The 9,710-nt window shown below is 46.2% G+C and overlaps 1 long non-coding RNA gene across 1 annotated transcript in view; it reads right to left on the bottom strand.

The window, feature by feature from the left end:
- LOC139276768 (uncharacterized) overlaps positions 1–3,802 on the bottom strand; it is a 39,675-nt gene extending 35,873 nt beyond the window's left edge. The window contains exon 1 of the long non-coding RNA XR_011595991.1: positions 3,786–3,802. This is a non-coding gene — a long non-coding RNA (uncharacterized lncRNA). The remainder of the gene's footprint in view (positions 1–3,785) is intronic.
- Between the last annotated feature and the right edge of the window lie 5,908 nt (positions 3,803–9,710).

A 9,710-nucleotide genomic window follows, 5' to 3' on the forward strand; every position in this document is an offset into this window, starting at 1 on the left:
ATAACCTCACATTTATCCACATTATACTTCATCTGCCATGCATTTGCCCACTCACCTAACCTATCCAAGTCACTCTGCAGCCTCATAGCATCCTCCTCGCAGCTCACACTGCCACCCAACTTAGTGTCATCCGCAAATTTAATCCCCTCGTCTAAATCATTAATGTACAGTGTAAACAGCTGGGGTCCCAGCACAGAACCTTGCGGTACCCCACTAGTCACTGCCTGCCATTCTGAAAAGTACCCATTTACTCCTACTCTTTGCTTCCTGTCTGACAACCAGTTCTCAATCCATGTCAGCACACTACCCCCAATCCATGTGCTTTAACTTTGCACATTAATCTCTTGTGTGGGACCTTGTCGAAAGCCTTCTGAAAGTCCAAATATACCACATCAACTGGTTCTCCCTTGTCCACTCTACTGGAAATATCCTCAAAAAATTCCAGAAGGTTTGTCAAGCATGATTTCCCTTTCACAAATAAGGAATTATCTGGTACGATAGTGCAGTGATTATACTACAGGACTAGCATTACAGTGTGAATTCAAATCACATCATGGCAGTTTGTTAAGAAGTAGTCCATTTAAGTAAAATAGGCTAGCAGAATGGGCAGACAAGTGGCAGATGGAGTTTAATACAGATGCGTTTTGGCAGAAGGGATAGGGAGAGGCAATATAAACTTAATGGCACAGTTCTAAAGAGTATGCAGGGACAGAGGGACCTGGGGGTTCATGTACATAGATCTTTGAAGGTGGCAGGGCATATTAAGAGCGTAGTTAGCAAAGCATATGGGACCTTGGGCTTCATAAATAGAGGTCTTGAGTACAACAGCAGGAAAGTGATGCTGAACCTTTATAAAGCTCTGATTAGGCCACAACTGGAGTAGTGCATCCAGTTCTGGTCACCACACTTTAAGGAGGATGTGAAGGTCCTTGAGAAGGTGCAGAGGAGATTTACCAGAATGGTTCCAGGGATGAGATATATAAAAACAGATAGCAGGAGTTTCTATAGGTATGTAAAACAGAAAAGAGTGGCTAAAGTAAATGTTGGTCTCTTAGACGACGAGACCGGGGAATTAGTAATGGGGTACATGGAGATGGCAGAAACTCTGAACAAATATTTTGCATCACTCCTTAAGGTAAAGGATACTAAGAATATGTCAACAGGGGATAGTCAAGGGGCTATAGGGAGTGAGGAACTTAACACAATCACAATCACTAAGTAGGTGGTACTTAGTAAGATAATGGGACTAAAGGCAGATAAACGCCCTGGACCTAATAGCTTGCATCCTAGAGTCTTAAGAAAAGTAGCAGCAGGGATTGTGGATGCATTGGTTGAAATTTAGCAAATTCTCTGGATTCTGGGGAGATCCAAGCAGATTGGAAAACTGCAAATGTAACGCTCTTATTTAAAAAAGGAGGCAGACAAAAAGCAGGAAACTATAGATCAGTTAGCCTAACATCTGTGGTTGGGAAAATGTTAGAGTCCATTATTAAAGAAGCAGTAACAGGACATTTGGAAAAGCAAAATGTGGTCAGGCAGAGTCAGCATGGATTTATGAAGGGGAAGTCATGTTTGACAAATTTGCTGGCATTCTTTGAGGATGTAACGAATAGGGTGGATATAGGGGAACCAGTGGATGTGGTGTATTTGGACTTCCAGAAGACATTTGACAAGGTGCCACATAAAAGGTTACTGCACAAGATAAAAGTTCACGGGGTTGCGGGTAATATATTAGCATGGATAGAGAATTGGCTAAATAACAGAAAACAGAGAGTCGGGATAAATGGTTCATTCTCTGGTTGGCAACCAGCAACTAGTGGGGTGCCGCAGGGATCAGTGCTGGGACCCCAACTAGTTATAATCTATATTAACGACTTGGAAGAAGGGATTGAGTGTAACGTAGCCAAGGTTGCTGACAATATAAAGATGGGAGGAAAAGCAATGTGTGAGGAGGACACAAAAAAATCTACAAAAGGACATAGACAGGCTCAGTGAGTGGGCAAATATTTGGCAGATGGAGTATAATGTTGGAAAGTGTCAGGTCATGCACTTTGGCAGAAAAAAAATCAAAGAGCAAGTTATTATTTAAATGGAGAAAGATTGCAAAGTGCTGCAGTACAGCGGGACCTGGGGGTACTTGTGCATTATACACAAAAGGATAGTATGCAGGTACAGCAAGTAATCAGGAAGGCCAATGGAATCTTGGCCTTTATTGCAAAGGGGATGGAGTATAAAAGCAGGGAAGTCTTGCTACACTTATACAGGGTATTGGTGAGGCCACACCTGGAATACTGTGTGCAGTTTTGGTTTCGATATTTACGAAAGGATATACTTGCTTTGGAGGCAGTTCAGAGAAGGTTCAGTAGGTTGATTCTGGAGATGAGGGGGTTGAGTTATGAGGAAAGTTTGAGTAGGTTGGGCCTCTTCTCATTGGAATTCAGAAGAATGAGAGGCGACCTTATCGAAACCTATAAGATTATGAGGGGGCTTGACAAGGTGGATGCAGAGAGGATGTTTCCACTGATGGGAGAGACTAGAACTAGGGGGCATGGTCTTAGAATAAGGGGCCGCTATTTAAAACAGAGATGAGGAGAAATTTCTTCTCTCAGAGGGTTGTAAATCTGTGGAATTCGCTTCCTCAGAGAGCTGTGGAAGCTGGGACATTGAATAAATTTAAGACAGAAATAGACAGCAGCTTAAACAATAAGGGGATAAGGGGTTATGGGGAGTGAGCGGGGAAGTGGAGCTAAGTCCATGATCAGATCAGCCATGATCTTATTGAATGGTGGAGCAGGCTTGCAAGGTTACGTTGGAGAAGCTGGGATATTTCTCCTTGGAGCAAAGGATGTTGAAGGGAGATTTGATAGAGGTGTACAAGATTATGACAGGTTTAGATAAGGTAGACTGAGAAAGGTTGTTCTCATTAGCTGATGGTACAAGGACTAGGGGACACAGATTTAAGGTTTTGGGAAGGAGATACAGGGGTACGTGAGGAAGACTTTTTCATGCAGTGGGTGCTAATGACCTGGAACTCGCTGCCGACGCGGCTGGTGGAAGCAGAGACGATCAATGATTTCAAAAGGAAATTGGAGAGGCACTTGAGGGAAATAAACTTGCAGGGCTACGGGGATAGAGCGGGGAAGTGGGACTGACTGGATTGCTCGACAGAGAGCCGGCATGGCCTCGATGGGCCGAATGGTCTCCTTCTGTGCCGTAATGACTTTATGACTCTAAAAGTGACCATAAAAACCCAACTGGTTCACTAATGTACTTTAGGGAAGTAAACCTGCTGTCCTTAACCAGTCTGGCCTATATGTGTCTCAGTTCCCATACCAACATGGTTGATTCTTAACCAGCAAGCCGCTCAATTGTATCAAACTGACAGCGGTTCAATAAGAAGGCCCATCACCAACTCAGGGCAACTAAGGAGGGGCAATAAATCCTGCCTGATGCCTCCCAGAGCTTTCCCTGCATGGGGCTTTCCTTGCCTCAAGTCTCGGTCTATCACAGATTAATTGAAAGAGATTAATCAACAGCTCCATATCGTTGTATCAATAACATAAGAACATAAGACATAGGAGCAGGAGTAGGCGATACGGCCTCTCGAGCCTGCACCGCCATTTAATATGATCATGGCTGATCTGATCATGGACTCAGGTCAGCAAGCATCTGTTGCACTGGTAAAAGGCGAACTAGATAGACCTTTTTCACACAGAAATTGCTAGGTTCCTGTAATAGTGTTATTTGTCAACCTGTAAGACAGATCAAGAGGATCCAGTGCGTACCTTATTGATAAAAGAGTTCATTGTTCTCCTTGTAACCCGCTCTGCCAGATTCATCATCATAGGCGATCCCTCGAAGCGAGGATGACTTGTCTCCACACCAAAAAGGTATGCGTTCACAGCTGCTTCATTAAAGGACCGAATATTCCAGCTCCCGTACTGCATCTTGAAGGGTGAAAGATGCCTGTGTGTGGATTTTTTTAACGTGTGGTAGCCATTGCACACCAGCCACCACATGGGCTTGACAGAGCTAGGTCTTGGTCCAGTGGCAAGGGTTAACCAACATGACTGGAGACCAGCTCTGCTGCTAGATTACTTGAGGCATTAAATCATCTTTCAGTTTATAGCTTCCCAATGGAAATGGGCTTTTGCGTTGGACATCAGAAAAAATAATCTGAAGTGAGCACAAATCTTAAAAATGAGTTGGCACATATCGAGGGTGAGGGTACAATTGGGAAAGAATGTGTACAATGTGACCTCAGTGATCTACTTTGGCTCATGGCTTGCATTCTGTGGTGTGTCAGCTGTGGCTCAGTTGGTAGTGAATTCACTCGGAGGGTGGTGTATCTTTGGAATTCTGTACCCCAGAGGGCTGTGGAGGCTCAGTCGTTGAGTATATTCATGACTGAGATCGAAAGATTTTTGGATGTTGAGGGATTCAAGGGACATGGGGACAGTGCAGGAAGGTGGCGTTGAGATAGCAGATCAGCCATGATCTCATTGAATGCTGACCTGAGTCCAGGCTCGAGGGGCCGAATGGCTGACTCCTGTTCCTATTTCTTATATTTTTATTACGTAGCACCTTCACCTCTATGGAAACGATTATGAAGAAGAGCAGGGGAGTTCTTCCTTGTGTCCTGATCAATGTTTATCCCTCAATCACCATCACTAAAACTAATTATCTGGTTTATCACAATTCTGTTTGTGGGAGCTTGCCAACACAAATTGGCTGCCGCGTCCCACTCAAGAGACTTGAACACAAAAATTTAGGCTGACACTCCAGTGCAGTGCTGAGGGAGTGCCGCACTGTCAGAGGGGCAATACTGAGGGAGTGCCGCACTGTCGGAGGGGCAGTACTGAGGGAGCGCCGCAATGTCGGAGGCGTAGTACTGAGAGAGGGCCGCACTGTCAGAGGGGCAGTACTGACGGAGCGCTGCACTGTCGGAGGGGCAGTAATGAGGGAGTGTTGCACTGTCGGAGAGGCAGTACTGAGGGAGCGCCGCACTGTCGGAGGCGTAGTACTGAGGGAGGGCCGCACTGTCAGAGGGGCAGTACTGAGGGAGTGCTGCACTGTCGGAGAGGCAGTACTGAGGGAGCACCGCACTGTTGGAGGGGCAGTGCTGAGGGAGTGCCGCACTGTTGGAGGGGCAGTACTGAGGGAGTGGCTGCACTGTCGGAGGGACTGTACTGAGGGAGCGCCGCACTGTCGGAGGGGCAGTACTGAGACAGCGCTTCACTGTCCCAGGGGCAGTACTGAGGGAGTGCTGCACTGTCGGAGGTGCCATCTTTCGGATGAGACGTTAAACCGAGGCCCTGTCTGCTGTCTCAAGTGGATGTAAATAATCCCATGGCACTATTTTGAAGAAGAGCAGGGGAGTTATCCCCAGTGTCCTGGGGTCAATATTTAACCCTCAATCAACATCACTCATACAGACTATCTGGTCATTATCACATTGCTGTATGTGGGAGCTTGCTGTGCGCAACTTGGCTGCCACGTTTCCCACATTACAATAGTGACAACAATTCAAAAAGTACTTCATTGGCTGTAACATACTTTGGGACATCCGGTGGTTGTGAAAGGTGCTATAGAAATGCAAATCTTCCTTTTCTTTTTTGTTATTGAATAGCACAACTGCTATTGTTTATGCTGCTAATAATATTGAGTGGAGTATGTTATTATACAGATGAACAAAATTCCCTTACCTAACGTTCACGTCCGTTGTCAGAACATCAGGATTCTCTTTTGCTAACCCTGGAAAAGATAAACAATTTGATTAAAAAATTATTTCTTAGCAATTTACAAGAAGTCCACGCATGTCACAACATATCAGTGACTTGCTGCAGCTTATTATAACTCCATGCTGGAAATACTCAGCAGGTCAGGCAGCATCTTCTCGACCCATCTTATGTTACTTTACTTGTCCCATTACCAACTGCGTCTGCCTCATCCCTTTTGTCTCTCTAATATCTCCTACCCTCCAACCTATCATAGACCTTCTCTTTTGTTCTTTCCTTCCCTCCACTCTTTCCCAGCACCTGCACTCGCTTAAAACCCTAAAACATCCCGAACTTTTTCCAGTTCTGATGAAAATGTCATCGACCCGAAACGTTAACTCTGTTTCTCGCTCCACAGATGTTGCCTGACCAGCTGAGTGTTTCCAGTATTTTCTGTTTTTATTTCAGATTCCCAGCATCTGCCGTATTTTGCTCCTGTATAACTAAATGCCAATGCATCCCTTGTGCATAATACCATAGTGTTGAACAGAATGAACAATTGTTCGTTCTGTTTCCATATAATAAACACAGGTCTTGTTTAGAGACAGATATTTCTGCCTTTCATACAATTCATTGAATAGAGTGCGACATAAAAAGTTGCACATGTGGCCATATTTTATTTAAGAACATAAGAACATAAGAAATATAAACATAGAAAATAGGTGCAGGAGTAGGCCATTCGGCTCTTCGAGCCTGCACCACCATTCAATATGATAATGGCTGATCATGCAACTTCAGTACCCCATTCCTGCTTTCTCGCCATACCCCTTGATCCCCTAGTAGTAAGGACTACATCTAACTCCTTTTTGAATATATTTAGTGAATTGGCCTCAACAACTTTCTGTGGTAGAGAATTCCACAGGTTCACCACTCTCTGGGTGAAGAAGTTCCTCCTCATCTCGGTCCTAAATGGCTTACCCCTTATCCTTAGACTGTGACCCCTGGTTCTGGACTTCCCCAACATTGGGAACATTCTTCCTACATCTAACCTGTCTAAACCCGTCAGAATTTTAAACGTTTCTATGAGATCCCCTCTCATTCTTCTAAATTCCAGTGAATATAAGCCTTGTCGATCCAGTCTTTCTTCATGTCAGTCCTGCCATCCCGTGAATCAGTCTGGTGAACCTTCGCTGCACTCCCTCAATAGCAAGAATGTCCTTCCTCAGATTAGGAGACCAAAACTGTACACAATGTTCAAGGTGTGGCCTCACCAAGGCCCTGTACAACTGCAGTAAGACCTCCCTGCTCCTATACTCAAATCCCCTAGCTATGAAGGCCAACATGTCATTTGCCTTCTTCACCGCCTGCTGTACTTGCATGCCAACTTTCAATGACTGATGTACCATGACACCCAGGTCTCGTTGCACCTCCCCTTTTCCTAATCTGTCACCATTTAGATAATATTCTGCCACCCTGTTTTTGCCACCAAAGTGGGTAAACTCACATTTATCTTCATTATACTGCATCTGCCATACATTTGCCCACTCACCTAACCTGTCCAAGTCACCCTGCAGCCTCTTAGCATCCTCCTCACAGCTCACACTGCCACCCAGCTCTGCAAACTTGGAGATATTACACTCAATTCCTTCGTCCAAATCAATAATGTATATTGTAAATAGCTGGAGGCCCAGCACTGAATCCTGCGGCACTCCATTAGTCACTGCCTGCCATTCTGAAAAGGACCCGTTTATTCCTACTCTTTGCTTCCTGTCTGCCAACCAGTTCTCTATCCACCTCAATACATTACCCCCAATACCATGTGCTTTAATTTTGCACACTAATCTCTTGTGTGGGACTTTGTCAAAAGCCTTTTGAAAGTCCAAATACACCACATTCACTGGTTCTCCCTTGTCCATTCTACTAGTCACATCCTCAAAAATTCTAGGAGATTTGTCAGGACCAGGAGTAGGCCGTTTGGCCCCCCGAGCCTGTTCCACCATTTAATAAGATCATGGGTGATCTGATCATGGACTCAGCTCCACTTCCCTGTCCGCTCCCCATAACCCTTTATCCCCTTATCGCTTAAAAATCTGTCCATCTCCGCATTAAATATATTCAATGATCCAGCCTGCACAGCTCTCTGGGGCAGAGAATTCCATTGATTTAAACCTTTTGAGAGAAGAAATTCCTCCTCATCTCAGTTTTAAATGGGTGGCCCATTATTCTAAGACTATGTCCCTAGTTTTAGCTTCCCCTATGAGTGGAAATATCCTCTCAACATTCACCTTGTCGAGCCCCCTCATTATCTTATATGTTTCGATAAGATCACCTCTCATTCTTCTGAACTCCATTGTGTAGAGGCCCAACCTACTCAACCGATCCTCATAAGTCAACCCCCTCCTTTCCGAATCAACCTAGTGAACCTTCTCTGAACCTTCTCTGCAATGCAAGTATATCCTTTCTTAAATACAGAGACCAAAACTGAATGCAGTACTCCAGGTGTGGCCTCACCAATACCCGATACAGTTGTAGCATTACCACCAAACGAAATCCGCCACCAAGTTCATGGTCTATAGGGCTGTAGTAATACCCGCCCTCATGTATGGCTCAGAGATATGGACCATGTACAGTAGACACCTCAAGTCGCTGGAGAAATACCACCAACGATGTCCCTACCAAGAGCGTACAAATCCCCAAGGAGGACAGATGCACCAACATTAGCATCTTCAACCAGGCCAACATCCCCAGCACTGAAGCACTGACCACACTTGATCAGCTCCGCTGGGCAAGCCACATTGTTCGCATGCCAGACTCGAGACTCCCAAAGCAAACGCTCTACTCGGAACTCCTTCACGGAAAATGAGAAAAAGGTGGGCAGAGGAAACGTTACAAGGACACCCTCAATGCCTCCCTGATAAAGTGCAACCTCCCCACCGTCACCTGGGAGTCCCTGGCCAAAGACCGCAATAAGTGGAAGAAGTGCATCCGGAAGGGCACTGAGCAGCTCGAGTCTCATCGCCGAGAGCATGCAGAAATCAAGTACAGGCAGCGGAAAGAGCGTGCGGCAAACCAGACTCCCCACCCACCCTTTGCCTCAACGACTATCTGTCCCACCTGTGACAGAGACTGTTCAGTCACCTAAGGACTCATTTTTAGAGTGGAAGCAAGACTTCCTCGATTCCGAGGGACTGCCGATGATGATGATGATGCTGAACCTGCAGCGGTTGGTTTCAACGCCTGTGGGCACACTTAACTCATGATCATCATTGATTAGCCCGAAAACTGCCTCCTGGATCCACACTTTGAAACATGCATTTCTTATGAGCACAGGGCCCATTTAACACCTGTTTTCACCTTTTCACTGAAATAATCCCCATAAGCTTTTCCTTGTCAAGTGGACTCGGATGCTTCTTGAAGGTGGGGATCTCAGGAGGAGGCTACGAGGAGGACGCCTCTCGTGGCCTGGACGACGACCTGTGCGGGAAGTGTCGCCAGCTGGAGGAGTTTGAGCTCCAGGTTTCGGAGATTGAGCGGCGGCTGGATTCACTGTGGTGCATCCGTGAGGCTGAGAACTTGGTGGGTAGCACGTTTCCGGAGGTAGTCACCCCGCAGCTTAAGAGTGTGCAGGCAGAGAGGGAGTGGGTGACCGCCAGACAGAAGAGGAGGACCAGGCAGGTCGTGTAGGAGTCCCCTGAGTCGATCTCGCTCTCCAAACAGAATTCTCTGCACTGGTGAGGGCGATGGTTCCTCTGGGAAGTACAGCCAGAGCCAAGTCCACGGCACCATGGATGGTTCAGCTGCACAGGGCGGGGAGGAAGAAGAATGGAAGAGCATTAGTGGTAGGGGATTCGATAGTCAGCGGAGTAGACAGGCATTTCTGCAGCCGCAGACGTGACTCCAGGATGGTATGTTGCCTCCCTGGTGCCAGGATCAAGGATGTCACCAAGCGGCTGCAGGATATTCTCTGGGGAGAGGGTGAACAGCAGAGATCGT

This window comes from Pristiophorus japonicus, chromosome 1 (genome assembly GCF_044704955.1).
Source record: "Pristiophorus japonicus isolate sPriJap1 chromosome 1, sPriJap1.hap1, whole genome shotgun sequence".
NCBI classification, from domain to species: domain Eukaryota; kingdom Metazoa; phylum Chordata; class Chondrichthyes; family Pristiophoridae; genus Pristiophorus; species Pristiophorus japonicus.